This window comes from Vulpes vulpes, unplaced genomic scaffold (assembly GCF_048418805.1).
Source record: "Vulpes vulpes isolate BD-2025 unplaced genomic scaffold, VulVul3 u000000702, whole genome shotgun sequence".
In the NCBI taxonomy this organism is placed as follows: Eukaryota; Metazoa; Chordata; class Mammalia; order Carnivora; family Canidae; genus Vulpes; species Vulpes vulpes.
This window is the reverse complement of record NW_027325804.1, coordinates 264178-286833: the sequence shown is the minus strand read 5'-3', so window position 1 is coordinate 286833 and position 22656 is coordinate 264178. Positions and strand designations below refer to the sequence as shown.

Here is a 22656-nt window from a genome sequence, read left to right as displayed (position 1 = left end):
CACAAAGTGTTCTCCTTTTGTCCCTAAAATACTACCGTAACTTATACAAGCACCATTTAGATCCTGCCTTTTAATCAGTGCATATTCAGTATCAACATTGGCTTTGTGGCATGTCAGTACAAATTTTGTTGGACCCTAGAGGAAGAAGTATGCGTGTAGATGACCACATTGCAACAGAACATTCTCATATTTGTAGGCTGAATTTGTACCTTATAATTATTGAAGACTAGACTTATGTGTTTGATTTTTTTTAGGTATTATGTATAAAACAAGAAAATAGCCTTTTATTGATCTTGTATTGAGTTATAATTTACATGCTTTTGTGTGCTGAATTGAGACTGCCTTAATTAACATGTTCCTTTGTACTGAGAAATTCCAAGATCCACAGGCAGCCACTTTTGTGCAATATTCAATGGCTCAGAAATGTATAGGAGTTCTAAGGGTACATTTTGCTTTGTAATAATCAGTCATTCATCATAATCCAAGAACAGATTTTTTTCCCTTCATGAAGTTTACCATATGCTGAACATTAGAAATGAAGTCAAATCATATCTCATTTCTGAGAATAGAATATTGTTTAGACATGGCCACAACTTCCAAATCTCCCTGATAAATCATCATACTGCATTAGGCAAATTAAAATATTAATTGTCTGATTCAGAATGTTATGATTATAAATCTTACAGCCAATTTTCTTTTGCATTCATCTCCTAATGCCCTAAGAAAGATAAAGCATCTGCTAAATGGAAACTGCTTTTACATGTAAGAGGAAATAATATTGATTTCTTTCTTTCCATCAGTATCTCTCATATAATATGAATTTGGAGACTGTACTTTATACTACATACTTTCAAGGCAAAAGATGGGTAGGAATCCTGGTGTCATTCTGAGAAAAAAAAAAGAAAAGAAAAGAAAACCTGTAGGTAGTGTTGTAGTTTCTAGACTTAGAAGATAAATTTCTCATAGTGCTCAATTAGAAGACTAAAGAGAAAATGTTCCCAATGTTGGTTCCTTTTGAGTACTGTGAGGGAAAAATCTGTCTCATGCCTCCCCTCTAGCTTTTGGTGGCCTCACTCGTTTCTTGGCTTGTAGATAGCATTATTCCTGTGTCTTCAGATCATCTTCTCTCTATGCATTTCTCTGTGCCCAAATTTACCCCAACTTTTATAAGGTCATAATACTGGATCAGAGTCCACTCTAATGAGCTCATTTTAACTTGGTTACCTCTATAAGGACACTCTTTCTAAGTAAGGTCACACTCATAGCTATTGGGGTTAAGACTTGAACATGTTTTTGAATGACACAATTCAATCCACAATAGGTAGTAAAAGGAAAAAGAAAAAACTGCTTAGCAATACACTCTGGGATTATAGTTGTCCACACCTTCTGAGAAAGGTCTACTGGCTTCATGAAATATTGAGCAGATTTGTGTTCCTTATATTCCTAAATAATGAGGAATTTTGCTAGACAATTTTGAAAATTAATTTATCTTTTGAGTTAAAGCATAAGAAAAAATAGTCAGGGGGCACTTGGGTGGCTCAGTCAGTTAAGCATCTGCCTTCAGCTCAGTTCATGATCTCAGAGTCCTGGGGTCAAGCCCTGCTGAGCAGGGAGCCTGCTTCTCCTTCCTTGACATTAGTTTTGCAATGAGTTTTTGGATTTGACACCAGAAGCAAAGGCAACAAAAGCAAAAAAACCACATGTGTGAGGTGCTATCTCATTGTGGTTTTGATTTGCCTTTTCCCTATAATTCACTGATGTTCAGCATCTTCTCATATACTTTTTGCCCATTTATGTATCTCCTTTGGAAAAAAGTTTATTCAGGTCCTTGCACATTTTGTGATTGAGCTGTTGGTTTTTTTGCTATTGAGTTGTATGGGTTCTTTATATTTGTTGTATATTAACCACTTCTAGGATATATGGCTTGCAAATACTTTCTCTTATTCCATAGGTTGTCTTCTCATTTTGTTGATTATTTCTTTTACTAAACAGAAACTTTACAGTTTGATGTAGTTCTATTTTCTGAATTTTGTGTTTGTTGCCTTTGTTTTGCATGTCAAATCTAAAAAGTCACTACCAAGACCAACGTCAAAGAGCTATTTCCCTACATTTTCTTTGTTTAGATGTTGCTTTTCAGACATTCTTGACTATATTGTAAACAAGTTTTTGTTTTTAAGATTTTATTTATTTATTCAGGAAAGACACAGAGAGAGAGGCAGAGACACAGGCAGAGGAAGAAGCAAGCTCCATGCAGGGAGCCTGATGCGGGACTCGATCCCTGACCCCAGGATCACACCCTGAGCTGAAGGCAGATGCTCAACCACTAAACCACCCAGGTGTCCCAACAGGTTTCCTTGTTTGTTTGTTTTAATATATTGTAAACATGTGAAATGTTCATATTGACTGCTTTAAAAAAATGAACCAGAATTTTATGTTGTAATATATAATAGTTAATATTTAACAAAGTACTTAAATACAGATATTATAATCTATATTTACATGGATAAAGAAGAAAAAAGAAATGATAGGAAGTCTATTAAAACTTCAATGAATTATTTTGATAACCGGGAAAACACAGCTCATCTCCATGTCATTCAACCTATAATGAAGATATACATCAATATAATTTGTTGATTTCAGGAAATTTAGGTGATGGGATATTAATAAAACTATGTATAACACATATTGTGGCACACTCTCTGTCTTGTGCATTCTCAATACTGTAGGGACTCACACTTCTGGTCTTCAACCAAGAATTTTAATTGGTTTACAGAAAAGATAGCACAGTGATTTAGTCTCTGTTGTATACTACAGTCCATTGTTTCTCCATGTTATTGATATGAGTTGGTCTGCAACCTTAGTACAATCACAATCATTCATGTTTTTGTTTATACTGTGGTTATCCTTAGCATTCTCTCTCTCTCTCCATATATATGGGCCAAGATGAAAGTTGTTATTATAACAATGAAATTTGTTATTCTATTCTCAAATATAGTACTGATTTTATTAGCAAAAAATTTGATGATTTAACTTTCTGCTACACAGTATACCTAAAATTGTATTCTGCATAAGAATCAATTCATATACTTATGTAAGAGAGATTCCAATGACCCATAACAAATAAATTATATCAGTACATATGGGATCTAGGCATTGATTCTCTATATTAAACAAACTACCACAGTCGTTTGAGAATCAGAGTTATAAGAATAACTGAAATACCCCTTATTAAAATATTTTAAATGAAAGTTCACTGCCAGTCCTTAAATTCCTTCTTAAAATTAATCTAAAGAGCTCAGTAAAAAACGACAGATGCTCAGGTCATATGCTCAGATGCTTATATAGCATATCTGCATTCTAACTAGCCATTTGTGTGTTTTTTTTAAGATTTTATTTATTTATTCATGTGTGAGAGAGAGAGAGTGAGAGTGAGAGAGAGATAAGCAGAGGGAGAAGCAGCTTCTCTGCAGGAGCACGATGTGGGACTTGCTCTTGGACCCCGGGATCATGACCTGAGTGAAAGGCAGATGCTCAACTGCTGAGCCACCCAGATGTCCCACAGTCTGTATATTTAAACGTTCTGTAGTGACCCCTTTGTAGAAACATGATTAAGAATCATTTTCTTTAAATAAAATTGTTGGGACTTATGTGGAATTGGTGGTTTATTCTAGCAAATCCCCACTTTTCAATTCTATACATCACAGGTGAGTTAACAATTTTTCAAGCAATTATTTCCAATGTTGTATATAGTTAAGTACAAATATAATCAACAAACACTAACAATAACAACCAACAAGAACAAGAAGATGTATGCATTAAAGTAAATCCTTTCTCTGTATCGGCTACCTCAATCCTTTACCAGAAACATTCAGAGTATCTACACATATGATTTTTTTCTTTTCTTTTTCACAGAAAAAGATCATAATATTCCTGTTGTTTTGTATATTATCAACTTTCCGCATAGCCTGGCAATCTTCCCATCCTGGAACATACGAGTCTAATTGTTTTAATGGTCACATACTAATACACCCTACAATTATAAACAATGTAGTTAGCCATCACTTCATTAATAAATTATTCCATTGTTTCCACTTTTGAGACCAACATTTGACTAATGTAAAACTAAACATTTCTACTTGCATACTTTTGACTATATAACTGAAAGTTAAATTTCTATCCCTGCTAAAACTAAAGGTTTTTATACTTTACCTATGGCAACCTAATGAGAAACCACCCTCCAAAAATATTCCACAGGGATTCCATATTAATCCCTTCCCCATATAGCAAAATGGTTCATTTTTCCACATGCTCTCACCAATAATGATGATGGGAAATATATAATAATAATGGGGAAAATAACACATAAAAATTTCATTTTCAGTATTAGCATGGACTGTATATCAAACTCTTTAAACCTGTGCAAAACATAAATTAAACCTGTGCAAAACATAAATTGAACATGATTGTCCTCTGTGTAGCTCTAGAAAATCTACCATAATTCTCATTTCTTTCTGGAATAAAAGCCAGTTTTTAAAATTATATATTTAAGTTTTAGACAAGTGATCTAGCCCTACGATCTCATAAAGCATCATTCATTCATCTGGTCAACAAAAAATTTATAAATATGTTGTGTGCCACATTCCATTCAGTCAAAATCTACAGAAGCTACAATACTCTTGCCATTATCAAATGTCAGACAATAAATAAGCATAGAAACAAATTAATTGTTGGGCAGCCTGTGTGGCTCAGCGGCTTAGCACTGCCTTCAGCCCAGGGCATGATCCTGGAGACCCGGGATTGAGTCCCATGTTGGGCTCCCTTCATGGAGCCTGCTTCTCCCTCTGCCTGTGTCTCTGCCTCTCTCTGTCTCTCTCTCTCTGTGTCTCTCATTAATAAATAAATAAAACCTTTAAAAAATAGTGTTATGTTGTAAGAAGAGCTAACTAGGAAATAAGCAGATTAGTTTTACATAGAGCACTGCAACGATGATCATGGGCAGAGAATCTTAAATGTTAAAGAAAGGACCCAGACATAGCAGGAGTAAGAGAAAGTGTATTTTAGGCAGAAAAAAATGAGCTTTATCTATTTGATTGCTGAAATTGTGGGTAGCATGAGTAAAGTCCAGTGTGAAAAGGAGGAGTGTTTTGAAAGTTGAGGAGGTAAGAAGATGTTCAATCATATTAGGGATTATATTCCATAGAGATATATTTATATTTTGATCCACAGACATCTTGGTAATTTAAGCAAATAGACACTTTTTCAAACAATCCTACAGGTGCATTTAGATCTTATTGTGTATATATCTGTCAGGCTGGAGCATTCGTACTGTTTGTTATATGGATAATGGATAGAGATGACAACGATGAACGATAGGTAGCTGAATAGTTTATAGATAGATACACATAGGCAGATATCTGTCACTTTTTTATAGTCAATAAAGTTGCAGGATTGCTTAGGTAAGATCTAAAATTTTATAACGATGGTACAGCTCCTAGGGTACTAGCACAGTGCTAAATAGCTCATTGGCCTTATAATTAGCAACCGACTGATTAAGTTGCATACATTTCTGTTTATTTTATAAGCATTGTTTTTGGAAAAAAGTTACTTTTTGACTGTTAAGCGTTCACTTCTGATTAATTGAAGGTCTAATTTGGGGACTGTCTTTCTTGGCATACTCTTTGGGAAAGCTTTATCCTTTTTCCTACCCAAATAGAGCTGTGAATAGCCGCATGATTTGGGCTCAGCCAACTGGATGTCCCCTTCAAGTTCTTTAAAGGCTCTAATACATTCGGTGGCTGCGTGGAGTGCTGCTTAAGCCTCCTATAACATTGGTTCTTTGGTTCTGTGATTTCTCAATAACCCTAATAATAAACTTTGTGTTGCCAGATAACCACATGATTTTTATGACATATTAGTTTACCTCCATATATAAACTAAATCTATTTACTTAAATATCTAAACAAATATCTATATAGCTAAATACATATTTTATTAACATATATTAATATATAATATTATCCATTATATTAATGAGGAGGTGTTTATAAATACTTTCTAAGAAAAAAGTGCTAACTTCAGTATTGCAGTTTATTGGCAAAATAGGTTTTTTAGTGGGTTAGTGTATTTGTATCAATACAGAATTCTGTGTTTCTAAAAAGGCATATGTTTGTTCTATAAAAAGACAAACTGTTGAATAGCTATATAACTAAACACTTGGTTAAGTTGATATTTTAGAAGCTTAAAAAAGCAAACCTTGATCCATATTCATAAAAATATATTTTAGTTAAATATTTGCATTTTGTTTATGCTTAAAGTGAAGCATATAGAAGCCACCAGTTGTTAATCAACTAATAGAGTGGATATCACCAGTGTAATAGAGAAAGCATAAGCTTTTCATCCACACAGGATCCTCTTGTGTCCACACAGATCTTTTCTCTAACATAAAGTTTTACCCTATGAACTTCTTCATGCAAATTTCTATCTCCCCATCCCTCTTCTTAAAAGCAGATGAATTCTCATCTTCTATAGAATTTCATCGACAGCTAGAATTGAGCACTCTAAACTCAGAACTCATTTGGCATTTTTAATTTTTTATGTTAATTTGCAAGTATGATAAGGCTGGTGTTTCTGAGTCTCAGAATACGAGACAGTTGAGGGAGATATTATACCTTATTATATTTTTAAATTTGATTTACATAGTTTGCCTGAAGATTTAAGATGGTTTTTAGAAAGAATTCTATGGACCTAGAAAAACAATAAGGTACAAGGCTAAGTGAAAAATGAGATTTATCGGGTGACGTTGTTACATAAAAGCAGGACATACCAGTCAGAAAAACCATTGTCTCTGACCTTCAAGTCTCCATAAATTTGTCCAGTGCTTCTGATAATCCCTGAACAGAGAGGGGATCTTGTTATGTCCATTAAGAAGTATGTCTTTTTCTCCTCTCAGGAATTCCTAGACAGTCTTCTGTTTCTTCTCACTATTTTGAAAACTGACGGCAGCCTGGTTGGCTCAGCAGTTTAGTGTGGCCTTCAGCCCAGGGCCTGATCCTGGAGACCCGGGATCAAATCCCACATCAGGCTCCCTACATGGAGCCTGCTTCTCGCTCTGCCTGTGTCTCTGCCTCTCTCTCTCTGTGTCTCTCATGAATGAATGAATGAATGAATGAATAAATAAATTCTTTCAAAAAAAAAAAAGAAATGACAACTTGTTTGTCCATTTCCAAGTGCAAGTAACAGATCACCAGATCTGTTCAATCCTGAGAAATTACTGAAAGACTGAGTGAATCAAAGGTAATGGAATTGGCTTTCCAGTCTCAGTAGGTCCAGATTTCAGCCTGGGTCCATTTCTAGACTAGGAAACACAGTACTGTTAGCATATTAGAAGCTGAAATGTCTGTAGGTTCAACAATAATATGTTGTTGGCAGTGATTTCTGAAAGTTTGTTTCATAGTACAGTATTGCACACTTTTATTTGACTTATAATTTTTCCTTGGCAATTACTGAATTGGACATCCCTGACATATTAAGAGCCGGATCTACAAAATAAGGTTTCCATTTTTACTTCCTACCTCTCCAAAAGCAATCCAAGCAGGACTTAACTTTCTTTGGTTAAGTTCTGAATTTTTATTTCAGATAGTAAAATATGTATTTATGTGAAAATAATGGGGCTAAGGTGTGTTGTGAGAGACTTGAGATAATAAATAACTTGAAAGATGTGGAAAATATGTGTATTCGTTTTCCTAGAGCTGCTATAACAAATTGCTGCCTTGAAACAGCGCAAATTTATTCTCTTAGCTTTCAGGAGGCTGTAAGTCTGAAATTACAGTGTTGGTGGAGCCATGCCCTTTCTAAAGGTTCCAAGGGAGGTTACTTTCGTGCGTCGTCCTCAGCTTCTGATGAATTCTGGAAATCTGGCATTCCTTGGTTTATAAAGGCATCATTCTAATCTCTGCCTGCCTTGGTGTTTTTATGTTTTGTGTGTCTTTATGTCTCTCCTCATAAGGGCATAGTTATTTTGGATTTAAAACTCGCCTTTTTGGAGCGCCTGGGAGTCTCAGTTGGTTAAGCCTCTAACTCTCTGAACTCCACACCGGGTTCTGGGGAGCTCTGTGCTCAATGGAGAGTTACCCTGAGATTCTCTCCCTCTTCCTCTCCTCCTCCCCCAACTTGCACTCTCTAAAATAAATAAATAAAAACTAAGAAAAATAAATAAATAAAGCTCACCTTAACAAGCAACAATATGAGAAAGAAAGAGAGACGGAGGGAGGGAGGGAGAGAGAAAGAGAAAATAGAAAAGAAATAAATGCTGCATAAGGAAAATTGGAGGACAATGTATGAGCCTGTGTAGTTAGAATTGCTTTTTGTTTTTGTTTTTGTTTTTTTAGTTTGAATTGGTTTTGCTTGATGTTTTGAATAGTTATGGTTTATTACAGAGGAAGGAAGAAGAGATTAGAAATTTCTATCTTAGATGATTCCCAGAGAACAAGAACTTCAGTATTCACTGCTCCTCCCTTAAGTTATGAATATCATCAAGATCATCTCTAGGATTCAGAAAATAACTTTATTTATTTATTAATGAGAAAGAGGTAGAGACACAGGCAGAGGGAGAAGCTCCGTGCAGGAAGCCTGATGTGGGACTCCATCCCAGGTCTCCAGGATGATGCCCTGGGCTGAAATTGGTGCTAAACTGCTGAGCCACCTGGGCTGCCCTTAATGTCACTTCATAAAATATTAGATTGGAAGATACCTAGAATTTTGAAGACATTTACAAAATAGAGATATAAAAAGATACCTCCACTTAGATACAAAAATTATTTCTGTTATTTAATATCTGATATCCTTTTATGGAATATATATATGTTTAGAGTAGTGATGTCAAGCATATTTTAGTGGTTTCTGAATATAAATTTTAAATTAAATTTAAGATTGTTTTATGGACATAAATATAATTTTATGTCTTATAAATATTGTTAAAATATGGGAAAATAGTTTAATCTTCAAATTTATTTAGTTTGGTTTTACTCTAGTTGTTAAAGTCTCCTATTTCAAGATTCTTTTAATATCATTTAACAGCATATTCATGTGGTAGTCGTCAAATGAAGGAATGACATTTGTAACTAATTTGAAATTCTGATATTTTGTTCTTTATTATAGGTCATTTCCATAACAAAGAAATTTAGATTTTTAACCATATGGCATTTTATTTTTTCATCTTCTTGTATAAAACAAGTAAGTTAAGGACACTCAACTGATCTTACTTTCATGTTTTAAAAAATATTTCTACTATTATAGTTTTTAATAGATAACATCTTACCTTGTATTGTAAATATGAAGCCATTCTCTAAACTGTTTGAGATAATGTCTTGAGATAATAGGTTATCATGCAATTAAAAAATAATATAGAGAAATCCCTCGTAACCTTTACCTGTTTCCCCAATAGTGTTATCTTGCAAGATTATACTACAGTATCACAACCAGGTAATAACATTGGGATAAATTAAGATGGAAAATATTTTCATCATCTCAAGGATCTTTTATATCACTCTTTATAACCATAGTCTTCTCTCACACCACCACCCATTCCTTAAATTCTGGCAACCACTAATAAGTTTTCCATTTCTAAAATTTTTTTCAGATTGAGAATATTATATAAATGTAATCATATAAAATGAAGCATGTAGGGATTGGCTTCTTTCATTGAGCAGAATTCTCTGGAGATCCATCAGGTTTATAAATGTATCAGTAGCCTCTTCTTATTTTTTTCTGAGTGGTATTCCCTGTTATGGATATAACAAAGTTTGCTTAGCCATTCACCACTTGGAGAACATCTGGGTTGCTTCCAGCTTTTGGCTTTTAAGAATAATGCTGCAATAAATATTCTTGTACAGGTTTAGATGGAAACATGAATTTCATTTCCCTGGGATAAATGCCCAGGAGTGTAACTGTGGGACTGTATGATAGTTGCATGTTTAGTTTAAAAAAAAAAGAAAAAGCCAAACTATTTTCCAGAATGGTTATATTATTTTACATTCCTGCCAGAAATGTATGGGTGATCCAGTTGTCCACATTCTCTCTTGCATTAAGTGCTTTCACTATTTTTTACTTTAGCTATTCTGATAAGCATAGGATGATATTTCATTGTGGTTTAATTTGCATTTCCCTAACAGTTAATAATGTTGCACATCTTTCCAGGTGCTTATTTTCTATCGTATTCTTTTATTAAATGTCTTTTCACATCTTTTGCCAATTTTCTAATTAGTTTTTTTTTCATTGTTGAGTTTGAAGTGTTTCTTATATATTCTAGATCCTAGCATTTTGTTGGATATATGATTTTCAAATATATTTTTCCACTCTGTAAATTGTCTTTCATTCTATTACCAGAATATTTCAAATAGTAAACATTTTTTATTTTAATGCAATTTAATGTATAAGGCTTATCTTTTTATTAATCATACTTTAGATCTCAATTCTAAGAACTTGTTACCTGGCTCTAGATTCTAAAGTTTTCTCTTTATTTATTTATTAGCCTCATACTCTAATAATTTTGCATTTTGTGTTTAAATCTATGATTGACTTTGGGTTAATTTTATATAAGGTGTGATACTTGACTGAGTTGTTTGACCTATGGGTGTCCAGTTATCCCATTTATTGAAAAGACTATCTTTCCTCAATTGAATTGCCTTTTTTACCTTTATCAAAAATTAACTAAAAATATTGGTGGGATATGTCTGAATTCTTTGTTCTGTTTCATTGATCTATGTTTCTTTCTCTATGGTGTTACCACAAACTCTTGATTACTGTAGTTGTATAACAAGTTTTGAAATTTAGTAGATTGATTTTTTTCCTTTGTACTTATTTTTTTAATGATTTTGCTACACTTATCTCTTTGCCTTTTCATATAGATTTTATGATAAACTTGCCCATATGTACAAAAAAAAGTCTTGCTGGAATTATCCTAGCAATTGTATTAAATCTGCATTAACAATTTAGAGAGAATCAACATTTTTACTATGTTGAGTGTTCCAATCCATGAATAGAGAATGTCTCCCCATTTATTTATATCCTTCATTTCTTACAAGAGCTTCATGTAGTTTGCCACGTACAAGTTGTAAACAAGGATTATTAGATTTACATTTAAGTATTTCATTTTTTATGTGGTTGTAAATGATACTGGATTTTTTATTTCAATGTGTATATGTTAACTGCCAGCATATATTAATACCATTTTTAAAGATTTAACAGATTTGGGAAACACCAGCAAGATCATAAACTAGGAAGCTTCAGGCCTTATTCTCCCACCAAAGCATTAAACAAACAACTTAAGACTAGTAGAAATAACTGTAGACATTCTAGAAGTGTGTCAAAGACCTACAGCAACAACAACAAAAAATGCCCAACCAAGAGAAAGCCATTTAAAATGGTAGTAAATTTTGTGAGATTTCTACTCAGACTTAACTAAACCATTCTCCATGATGGTTTGGCATGGTTTGGAGGAATTGAACCCTGCAGTGTATTAAAAAGATTAGAAACCAAGTAGGATTTATTCCTGGGATGGAAGAATGCCTCAGCATACTAAAATCAGTCAGTATAACACAGTAACAGAATGATGAAAAACAATAGCAAAAATGCCTCATCACCTGAATTGACGTTGGGAAAGCATTTGACAAAATTCAACACTCTTCCAGGATAAAAACAATGAACAAACTAAGAATAGAAGAAAATTACATCAATACCATAAAGGTCATATTTGATAAATTTTCAGCAAACATCTTACTCAATGGTGAAGAGTTGAAATATTTTCCTATAATCCTATAACATCAGCAACAAGACAAGGATACTTGCTTTTGCCACTTTTATTCAATGTAGTATGGGAAACCTTAGCTAGAGAAATTAGTCTATAAAAATAAAGAAAATTTAAATTGGAAAGGGAAAAATTCACACTATCTCTGTATGCAGATGATATGGCCATTTATGTAGAAAACTGTAAAGGCTACATTCACTCACACTTATTAGAGAAAATTTAGTAAAGTTACAGGATACAAAATCAACTCATAAATAATCAGTTACATTTATGTACACAAACTATGAAAAATATGAAAATGACATTAGGAAAGCAATTCCATTTACAGTAGCATCAAAAAAGAATAAAACATTTAGAATAAAACACTTCATTGGTTAAATGAATTTAACCAAGGAAATAAATAACTTGTGTACAGAAATTACAAATTGTTGTTGAAAAAAGTTAAAGAAGATGCAATCAAGTGGAAAGGCATCCCTTGTTCATTGACTGGTTGACTCAAATTCCATAAGATGTCAATACTACCCAAAGCAATCCATGATTCAGTTGAATCACTACCAAAATTACAATTACATTTTTTTTTGCAGACAAAAACCATCCTAAAGTTCATCTGAAGAGTCAAGGGAACCTAAGTAGCTAAAATCACTTTGAATTAAGAAGAACAAAGTCAGATGTCTCACATTTCCTGATTTCAAAACCTCCAACAAAACTACGGTAATTCATAGTACAAACTAGTGACATATAGATAGATAAATGATAGATAGATGATAGATAGATAGATAGATAGATAGATAGATAGATAGATCTCCCCCCAATGGAATAGAATAGAGATCCCAGAAATAATTCCTTACATATATATTCCAATGATTCTGATAAGGTTTATAACATAATTCTGTGGGGAAAGGACAGTCTTTTCAAGAAATGATTTTGGGAAAATTAGATATCCACATTGAAAAGAATAAAGTTGTACCATATACAATTTTTTTAAAAGATTTTATTTATTCATGAGAGACACAGAGAGTGAGGCAGAGACATAGGCAGAGGGAGATGAAGGCTTCCTGTGAGGAGCCTAATGAGGGACTCCATCCCAGGACTCCGGGATCGTGCCCTGAGCTGAAGGCAGATGCTCAACCACTGAGTCACCCAGGCATCCCACCATATACAAAAATTAATTTGAAATGGATCAAAGACCTAAATGAAAACACTAATACCATAAAACTCTTAGAAGAAAATATGCAGGATACCATCACGACATTAGACATGGTGATGATTCCTTGGCTATGACACCAAAAGCACAGGCAACAAAAATAAAAATAAATTGGGCTATGTCAAAATAAAAACTTTTGTGCATAATTGTACATTATCAACAGAGTGAAAAGGCAACCCATGGAAGAGAAAAAAATTGCGAATAATATATATGATAAAGATTAATGCCTAGAATATCAAAGAACTCTTATGACGACAAAGAAAAAAGAAAAGAAAAGAAAAAGAAAACAAACCCAAACCCCCATTTTAAAATGAGCTAAGCATCTAAATAGATGTTTCTAAAAGAAAAACTAGGGGATCCCTGGGTGGCTCAGCGGTTTAGCGCCTGCCTTTGGCCCAGGGTGTGATCCTGGAGTCCCGGGATCAAGTCCCACATTGGGTTCCCTGCATGAAGCCTGCTTCTCTCTCTGCCTGTGTCTCTGCCTCTCTCTCTGTCTCTGTGTCTCTCATGAGTAAATAAATAAAATCTTTAAAGGAAGAAATAAATAAAAGAAAAACTACAAATGACCAAAAGCATATGAAATGATGCTCAAAATAACTCATCATTAGGGAAATACAAATCAAAAGCACAAAAAGATACCACTTACCATGCATTAGGATGGTTATTATTAAAACACAAAACAAAACAAAAAACAGAAAGTAAGTGTTGACTAGAATGTGGAGAAATAGCAACTTTTGTGTATTGTTGATAGGAAGGTAAAGTAGTGCAATTACTAGGGAAAACAATATAGCAATTAATTCCTCAAAACGTTAAAACTGCAGCTTTACCATGTGATTCAGCAATTCTATATCTGAGTATACCCAAAGGAATTGAAATTAGAGATTCAGACAGGTATTTATGTACCCATCTTTAGAGCAGCATTATTCACATTAACCAAAAAAATGGAAGCACCCCAAGTTGCTTTCATTCACTGATGGTTGGAATAGATATACAATATGCTATACACATGCAATGGGATATCACTCAGCCTTAAAAAGAATGAATTTTTGGTACATGCTACAACTGGATAAACCTTAAAAAAGTTACGCTAAGAGAAATAAGACAATCATAAACGAATAAATTCTGTATGATTCTATTTGTATGATGTATTAGTCAGGGTTTTCCAGAGAAACAAAACAATGGCATATCCAGTAGGCTGGAGAGCCAGAGAAGAATTGATATTGCAGCTCAAATCCCAAAGCAGTCAAAAGGCAGAATTCCCCCTCCCTTGGGGCACCTCAGTCTTTTTTCTCATAAGGCTTTCCACTGATTGGATGAGAACCACTCATATTATGAAGAGTAATCTGCTTAACTCAAAGTCTAATTATTTAAATGTTAATCTCATTTTAAAAATACCTTCCTTCATACAAACATTTAGACTGTTGTTTGACCAAATATCTTAGTACTACATTGTAACCGTGTTGACACACAAAATTAATTATTCCAAGTTTATCTCTTATCAACTTGGCACCCATATACATTTCTTTAAAGAATACCTAATCTACAAATAAATACAATAACAAGGTCATACTTTCACCTAACATGATACAACAATCCTGTGTATAAGCAAAACACACTAAGCCTTTCAACAGAAATGAATGAGAAGTCCTTGGGTGATTTTTCACTCTCCCTTGATGTCCTGTAAGATTACAGGATTAATAAATGTTATGAAGTAAAATTAATGATATTTAACAATATTTAAAGTAAATTTTGCAATATTTAACTGTGAAGTAAAATTAACATCATTTAATGTCATGATGTTAAGTAAAATTGAATACTTAACAATAAATTTAACAATATATATATACTAAATATTTATATACTATAGAGTAGTGGTTCTTTACCTCGTGACATGACCTAAACCTTCATTCTTAAAGGGTATGGGACAAAAGTAGTTCTGCCTACATTGGATTACTCTATTTTTCCATTAACTTTCATCACAGGACATAGTGATACTAATGGGGAGCCTAAGGGATCTCCTGTACCTCTGTATGTCCTTTGTTACCTCCACTGTGGGGTTGCAGTTCATTTTCCCAGTGTTAGTCAGTGTCGCACACCCCAGCCAGCATTAGTAACTCTCTCCTTTGCTTGTTGATTCAGAGTTATAAGGAACCCAAAGTGACCAGGTAGCAGTCGTACCTTCCAGTTCAATAGAATCACTATGTCTCCTACTATAAATAGGCTTCCATTTGAAACTGAGGTGTCTAGGCTAGCAGAGTATAAGTCATGAAAACAGAAAGAAAGATTTTTCCTAGGGCCTTCCTAGCGTAAGACAAGTAATGCCACTCCCATTTCTACTCCTTTTCTCCTATGAATCTTGAATATTGGAGAAACAGCACTGTATATCAGAAGCTTATTCGGAACATCTACCAGCTCCTGGAGAACCTTGCCCCAGCCTTGCAAGATGTTGCCATCTATCTAGTACTATATTGAACCCCAAAGAGGCCATTCCACACTTCTATGGAGTCAGCTGCTTCAGGATGGTGGGGAACATCATAAGACCAACCAGTTTCATGAGCATTGGCCCCTTGCTGCAGTTCATTTTCTCTGAACAGTTTCCTGATCAGAAGCAATGTTGAATGGAATACCATAATAATGGATAAGGAATTCTGCTAATCCACAGATAGTAGGTTTTGTAGAAGCATTGTATGCAGGAAAAAAATGTTCAGTAAGAACAAAATGCTGCCCCTTCTGTGATGGAAGCAGTCCAATGTAATCAACCTGTATAGCTTCTTGAATCTATAGCTTTATGTCTTTTGTCAAAATGGGAAGTTCTTAACCATTATTTCCTCAAATACATTCATTTATTTTTATCCCCACCATCTTTTTCTCTAATGGCGTGAATGTTATTTTTTGTTGTTGCTGTAATTGCATGGGATTCTAGTCTGTTTTTTTTAAATTCGTTTTTCTCTATTGCTCACATTGGTTAATTTCTATTTTTCTGTATTCCTGCTTATTGATTACTTCCTTTTATTTCTTTGCTGAAGTTTTCTATTTTTATATTTGTTTCAAAGATGTTCATAATTACTCATTGAAGCACTTTCGTTGTGACTGGTTTAAAATAATGGTCACATAATTCTGCCATTATTGTCATCTTGATGATGGCATCTATTGATTATCTTTTGCATTCATTTTGAGATCTTGTTTCTTGATATAACAGGTTATTTCTCACTGAAACCAGCACATTTTGGGTATCAGAAGACCGGATCTTTTCTAAACTTTTTGTATTAGCTAGCTATTTGACACAAGTTCACCTGGAGGAAGGTGAAATTATTTTGATATTTCCAGGTAGACATAGATGTCTAGATTCACTGTTTGGCCTCTGCTATACTCAAGGCAATAGATCTTTCCATTGCCATTTGGCAGGAATTGGCTTTCTGGCTTAGTGTGTATTCTCTAGTGATACCACACTAGGGTTGTACTTGTAATCTCTAAGTGATGGTCAAAGACTAGACTCTGTGCTTTCTCTGATACCACCCTGGTGTGAGTGTTCAGCAGTGTTCAGTTATCTCATTATACTCTTGTGAAGATGTAATTTTAGTTTTTCTCCTTTATGAAAGTCCTTTTAGCTTTTTTTTTTTAATTTTTATTTATTTATGATAGTCACAGAGAGAGAGAGAGAGGCAGAGAGACAGGCAGAGGGAGAAGCAGGCTCCATGCACCGGGAGCCCGATGTGGGATTCGATCCCGGGTCTCCAGGATCGCGCCCTGGGCCAAAGGCAGGCGCCAAACCGCTGCACCACCCAGGGATCCCTAGCTTTTTTTTTTAATATATATTTTATTTATTTATCCATGAGAGACAGAGAGAGAGAGAGGCAGAGACACAGGCAGAGGTAGAAGCAGGCTCCATGCAGAGAGCCTGACCTGGGACTCGATCCTGGGTCTCCAGGATCATGCCCTGGGCTGAAGGTGGCACTAAACTGCTGAACCACCTGGGCTGCCCAAAAGATCTGTTTTAAGAGAGAAAAAAAAAAAGAGCGTGCCTGAAGAACATCAAAGTGATTGTTAAGTGCTTTTTTACAGATAGGTATAGAATTTGGAGACGTTTTCAGCAATAACATCTCAGAATCAATAGCATTCATTAAGGTGTTTGAGCTTTGACATTTTAAAGTGTTTTTTTTTCCTCTTTAAGTAATCTCTCTGCCAAACATGGGGCTTGAACTCACAACCCTGTGATCAAGAGGCAAATGCTCTACCACCTGACCAGCCAGGCACCCCCTACACTTTTACATTTTATTTTAGTTCTAAGGATTTATTTATTTATTTGAGAGAGAGAGAGCGAGAGAGAGAGCTCACATGTGGGCATGGGAGGAGTAATGGACAAAGGGAGTAAGAGAATTTCCAGCAAACTCCCCACTAAGTGAGGAGTGGGACTCAAGGCCCAGTCTTACCATCCTGATATCATGATCTTGAGATCATGACCTGACCTGAAGTCAAGAGTTGGATGCTTAGCTGACTGAGCCACCCAGGCACCCCAAACTTTAACATTTTAAAGTTTATTGTTTTAGGGAAGGATATATATATATATATATATATATATATATATATATATATATATAGAGAGAGAGAGACAGAGAGAGAGAGACAGAGAGAGAGAGAGAGCGCTGTGTGGGTGAAGGAGGGGAGCAGGGGGAGAGGGAAAGAAAATACAAGCAGACTCCATGCTGAGTGTAGAGCCCAACTCGGGGCTTGATCCACCCAACTCTGAGACCATGACCTGAGCCCAAATCAAGAGATACTCAACTGACTGTTGGATTTGAAGAAAGAATTTCTGTCCAGAATCTGTGCCATTAACCTTTACATTCAAATACCTCTAAAAATTTGCTATATATTAATCAGTATGTTAAAAATTACTGCTTTTTTAAATCATATATTCTCACTCTTTAATGTTTTACAGTGAAAATCCTATGAGATTGTTAAGTCTTACCAAGTTTCAACTTTTCCACAGAAGCTTCCATGGTCTAAATTTAAAGTAATGTCTCCGTTGCTGATAGGTTAACACATTATTGTAATAAAATTTTACCTTATTATTAATATTCTATTTTGCCTTTATTGTATGTATTTTTAGATTCTATAAACTATATGATATTATTTTAAGTGAAAATTCTCTTTTTTAAAATATTTTTATTTTTTTATTCATGAGAGACAGCGAGAGAGAGGCAGAGACACAGGCAGAGGGACAAGCAGGCTCCATGCAGGCAGCCCAATGTGGGACTTGATCCCAGGACTCCAGGATCACACCCTGAGCCGAAAGGCAGACGTTTAACTGCTGAACCACCCGGGCATCCTTTAAGTAAAAATTCTTAATGTTGGTAAGAATGCAACTAACTCGATGATGGGATTATAAATTGGTTAAGTTACTAGGAAAAAAAATCATTTTAACAAAATTCATAGAACCTCCAATGTGTTATACCCTTTATACTGCTAATTTTAAATTTTGGTAATATTTCTAATCCTATTCTGGAATGTAATCACAAGGAAATGGGAAGTACAGAAGAATTTATACATAACCTATACATTATAGTATTATTTCTAATAGTGGAAAATTGAAAACAATCAGAATATTAAGCTAAAAAGAAAGAACTAAGTTACTCCTCATTTTTGTTACTATTCTGTCATTAAAAACATTGCTAACAGAGATCATTAATATCATGAGAAATTAACAATGCTTTCTAAGTAAAGTTATGCAAGATGTTTATGACAGGTACTCAATATTTTTTCAACTGTCAAAAATATTTTAGAACAATTATTAAAAGTCAAAACCATTAATCAATTGTGTTTTCATCAGGATTAGCTCATGACTTGAATATTGACTTGATTTTTTCCAGATGAGGTGGCTTGCTTTTTCCATGTAGTTGCATGCTATAGTATTTATTGAAATTTTTAAAGTATCTCTTAATCCTCTTTTAAACAACATATGTGATACTAGGAGTAGGAGATGAATCTACGTTTTTTTTCTTTTTTTTGATATCTTCAGTTCCCAATAAGAATTGGTCATACAAAAGTTGTTGAATGAATATACTTTGAATGAAGTTAATTTAGTTATTTGCTATAAGACTTCATTGAAGAGATATCTATGGGCTGCCTCAGCCTTCTAGAAAATGTTAAACCTCTCATGATAACTAGTCTAACAACCACCAATAATAGAATGAAAGATTTCATTATAGCCAATTATTAGTTCCTTTTCCTTTTCACAACATACATTCTGCCCATACTTATCAAAGGGCAACTATCAGATCTACATCTCTCAACACTTCCTTAACCTAATGGTAAGCACAAAATACATGCCAAAGTAAAATGTAGGTCACAGTTGATGCTTCAAAATGTGTCTTAGAATATTAGAAAAACACATACTTCTGAAACCATGAAAAAAAAATTAAGGAGAAACATTTTCATCACTTCAGATGTTTATTCTTAATTCTCTGTACATAAAAAGGACACAAATATATTCCTTATAATAAACTTTGTTCCTCCCTCATCTATTTTCGGAAAATCTATTCCATTTCTTAAAAATCTGATACAGTTTTAACCATCTGGGCCTGATATTTTCTTTGTGGGAATAATTTATGACTTTAAAAAAAATCTGTCTCTTCAGACGTTCTATTTCTTTAATTTTGGGTGTTTACTGGGAATTATCTATCCTATTCAGGTTATTGAACTTATTTGCAAAAAGGTGTTTATAATATTTTTCACTTTATCCTTTTTTTTTTCATTTTTTACGTTTTGTATTTAAAGTCATATATAAGATTACTTTATTCCTGCATCTTCTCAATTGTTTCTTCCTTATATTTGCCCTTTTCCTTTCCTACTTTGCAAGATTTGGCTTTATGTTCAAGGAACATTTTGTGGTTTTTGTCCAGTTTTAGTCTAGTGATAACCACCTTGCCTGGGTGAACGCTCACACGGGCAGTTGTGCCAACTGCCGTCTCTCCTGTGCTTGTTCAATGTAGAAGATGTATTTTTTCCTATAAACCCGGGGTACTCTACCAGTTTGCTGATTTGTAGTGTCCTCATACAACCTATACTTCATCTTCCTTTTGGATGGGCATAGATCCAACATTGTACTTCTATCTCAGCTCTTCAGAAAGAGAGGAAGACAATCTTCCTGTGATATTGGGAAGACTTAAATATCTTTTACAGTTCATGCTGTCAGAAGTGACAAAGGGATTAAACATCATTTTGGCTACTGGTTTTTCAGCAATGGCTGCAAAAGGGAAGAGCTTGCTTTATTCTTTAAATGTCTTTAAGGTCTATGATAATATCTATCCCCTCTTTATTTCCTATTTTCTTTTTACTCTCTTTGTTTATTTTTGAGTCTCTATCAAGTCATTTAATTTTTAAAAACTTTTCAAAGTACCAAAAATTTTGTTCTTCTGCATTTCCTCCAACACTTGGTATGGTCCATCTTTTTAATTTTTGCCACTCAAATGAATGGTAATAATTAATTGCACTGAGCGTTTTTTTTTTTTTGTATGTTTGATTGCAATCCATATATCTTAAAACCGCAAGTAATGTTTAACAAGAAGATAGCAGTACACAAGCATGTTGATTTAATTAGAAGAAATTATTTACCAAAATAAGATAGATATTAAATACAGAAATATTAAAAGTTCTCAACCAAAGCAGTCAATTGTATTACTTAGAGAAACAGAGAATGATGGGGAGAAAAACAGAGAGAAATATTGGATATATATAATAGATTTATTACTTTGTTGAAGTGCTAAAGGGAGGCTGCCTAAGTTACCTTAATATAAATTACCTTGATATTTGTGTATATGTATATGCTAAAATGTGTTTTATTAATAATTCACATTAATAATAGTCATTTGCATGACTAATCTATTATGTTTTATCTTCTATCTGGAATAGTTCACCTGTGAAACCTTGCTATAATGAGACTATGCTGACACTGTTGTTTTGTTTTGTTTTGTTTTCCATTTCATTTCCAGGTAGTTTCTTGTTCATCTTTTTATTTATTAACTACTTCCCTAAGAACCTAAATTCATTTATTCCTAAAATATTAGACTTTCTACAACTGAAATAAACTCTAAGTGGTTGTAACTTAAGAACTTAAGTTCTTATAATTTTTTTGTACAAGATTTTAATGTTAATGTTAATTATGGTATTTATTTTTCCATAGGCCAACATTGATTTCAGCCCAGCCACTTTTCAAATTTCACCTTAAAACAGGCCTTTTCAGGAACACTGACAACTGCATGCCCTGTGGAGATGAGGTAAGTCTCAGGAATTCATAAAACGTGGCTTCATATCTGAACTGTGCTTCTGAGCGACTTGAAAAGGATAAGCAACTGATGGGCCATGTGCCTTGTTGATAGCAGGACTTACTTGGTTTCCTGTTGTTCCCCACTAAGCTCTTAAATCTCATTATTCTGAAGGACTGTGGAGAGGGATTAAGTATGCCTGAGAGAGGCAGTGGTAAATTAGAGGGCAAAAATAGAAAAATCTTATATTCTTGCACTATTGGTGCTTGATGTTTCCTGGAATATTGATGAATTTACTCAAATTTATTGACTAATGATTATCTTTCCTTAGGTCTTTAGCCTTATCCCTTCATGATACATTTTCTCATTTGGTTCACTGTTCAATTTCTAGGATGTCCAGTGACCTAATTAAATCTTAGACAATAGGCTATTTTCTCCTTCCTCTAAAATACAATTGTATATTGATATTAATAGTTCATCTATTACTTTCTGGAATAACACAAAATAAACCTGGACTCCTATTCATGTAGAACATCTTAAGTGATACCAATGCAGTGATCAAATTGCCCTCTAGGTCTTCTTTTCAGACTAAATATGACCTGTTTCTTCAAATTTTCTTAACCCAGCATGATTTCCTGCAATTAGGTCACCCTTTCTGAGAGTATTCCACTTAGTCACTGTCCCTTCCAAAATATATATGAAGGGTTCCCTTCTCTCCATATCTTTACCAATGTTTGTTATCTCTTGCCTTTTGATGACAATAATTTCAATAGGTTTGAGGTAATGTCTCATTGTGGTTTTGATTTGCATTTCCCTGGTCATTAGTCATACTGAGCATCTATTCAATTCCTCTGCCCATTTTTAAACAAGACTTTTTTTTTTTTATTGACTTGTATGAATTCATTATATATTTTGGATATTAATCCTTTATTAGATATTTGATTTCCAAATATTTCTATTTCATAGTTTTCTTTTTATTTTGTTGTTTCTTTTGCTATGTAGAAGTATTTTAGTTTGATGTGTCCTGCATATTGATTTTTGCTCTTGTTGTTTGTACTTTTGGTGTCATGTGAAAAAAAAAATATTGCAAAGACCAATGTAAAGGAGATTTTTTCATTTTTTTCCCCTCTAGGAATTATATGTTTTCAGGTTTTATGTTTAAGTGTTTAACCCATTTTGGATTAATTTTCTGAGTGATATTAAATAGGAGTCCAATATCACTTTTCTATAAGTGGGTATCCAGTTTTCCAAACACCATTTGGTGAGACTGGCCTTTCCCTATTTAATATTCTTGGCTTTCTTGTCAAATAGTTTACCATTATTCATTATCTCCCACATAAGGAAATAACTTAAGTGTTCATCAACAGATGAATGAATAAAGACGCACA

The 22656-nt window shown here is 33.9% G+C and overlaps 1 long non-coding RNA gene and 1 pseudogene across 1 annotated transcript in view; one reads left to right on the top strand and one right to left on the bottom strand.

Moving 5' to 3' along the window:
* Positions 1-22656, top strand: part of LOC140597469 (uncharacterized) — a 181496-nt gene that overhangs the window by 60993 nt on the left and 97847 nt on the right. The window contains exon 2 of the long non-coding RNA XR_011999302.1: positions 21187-21280. This is a non-coding gene — a long non-coding RNA (uncharacterized lncRNA). The remainder of the gene's footprint in view (positions 1-21186; positions 21281-22656) is intronic.
* Positions 19670-20224, bottom strand: LOC140597467 (large ribosomal subunit protein uL24-like; annotated as a pseudogene).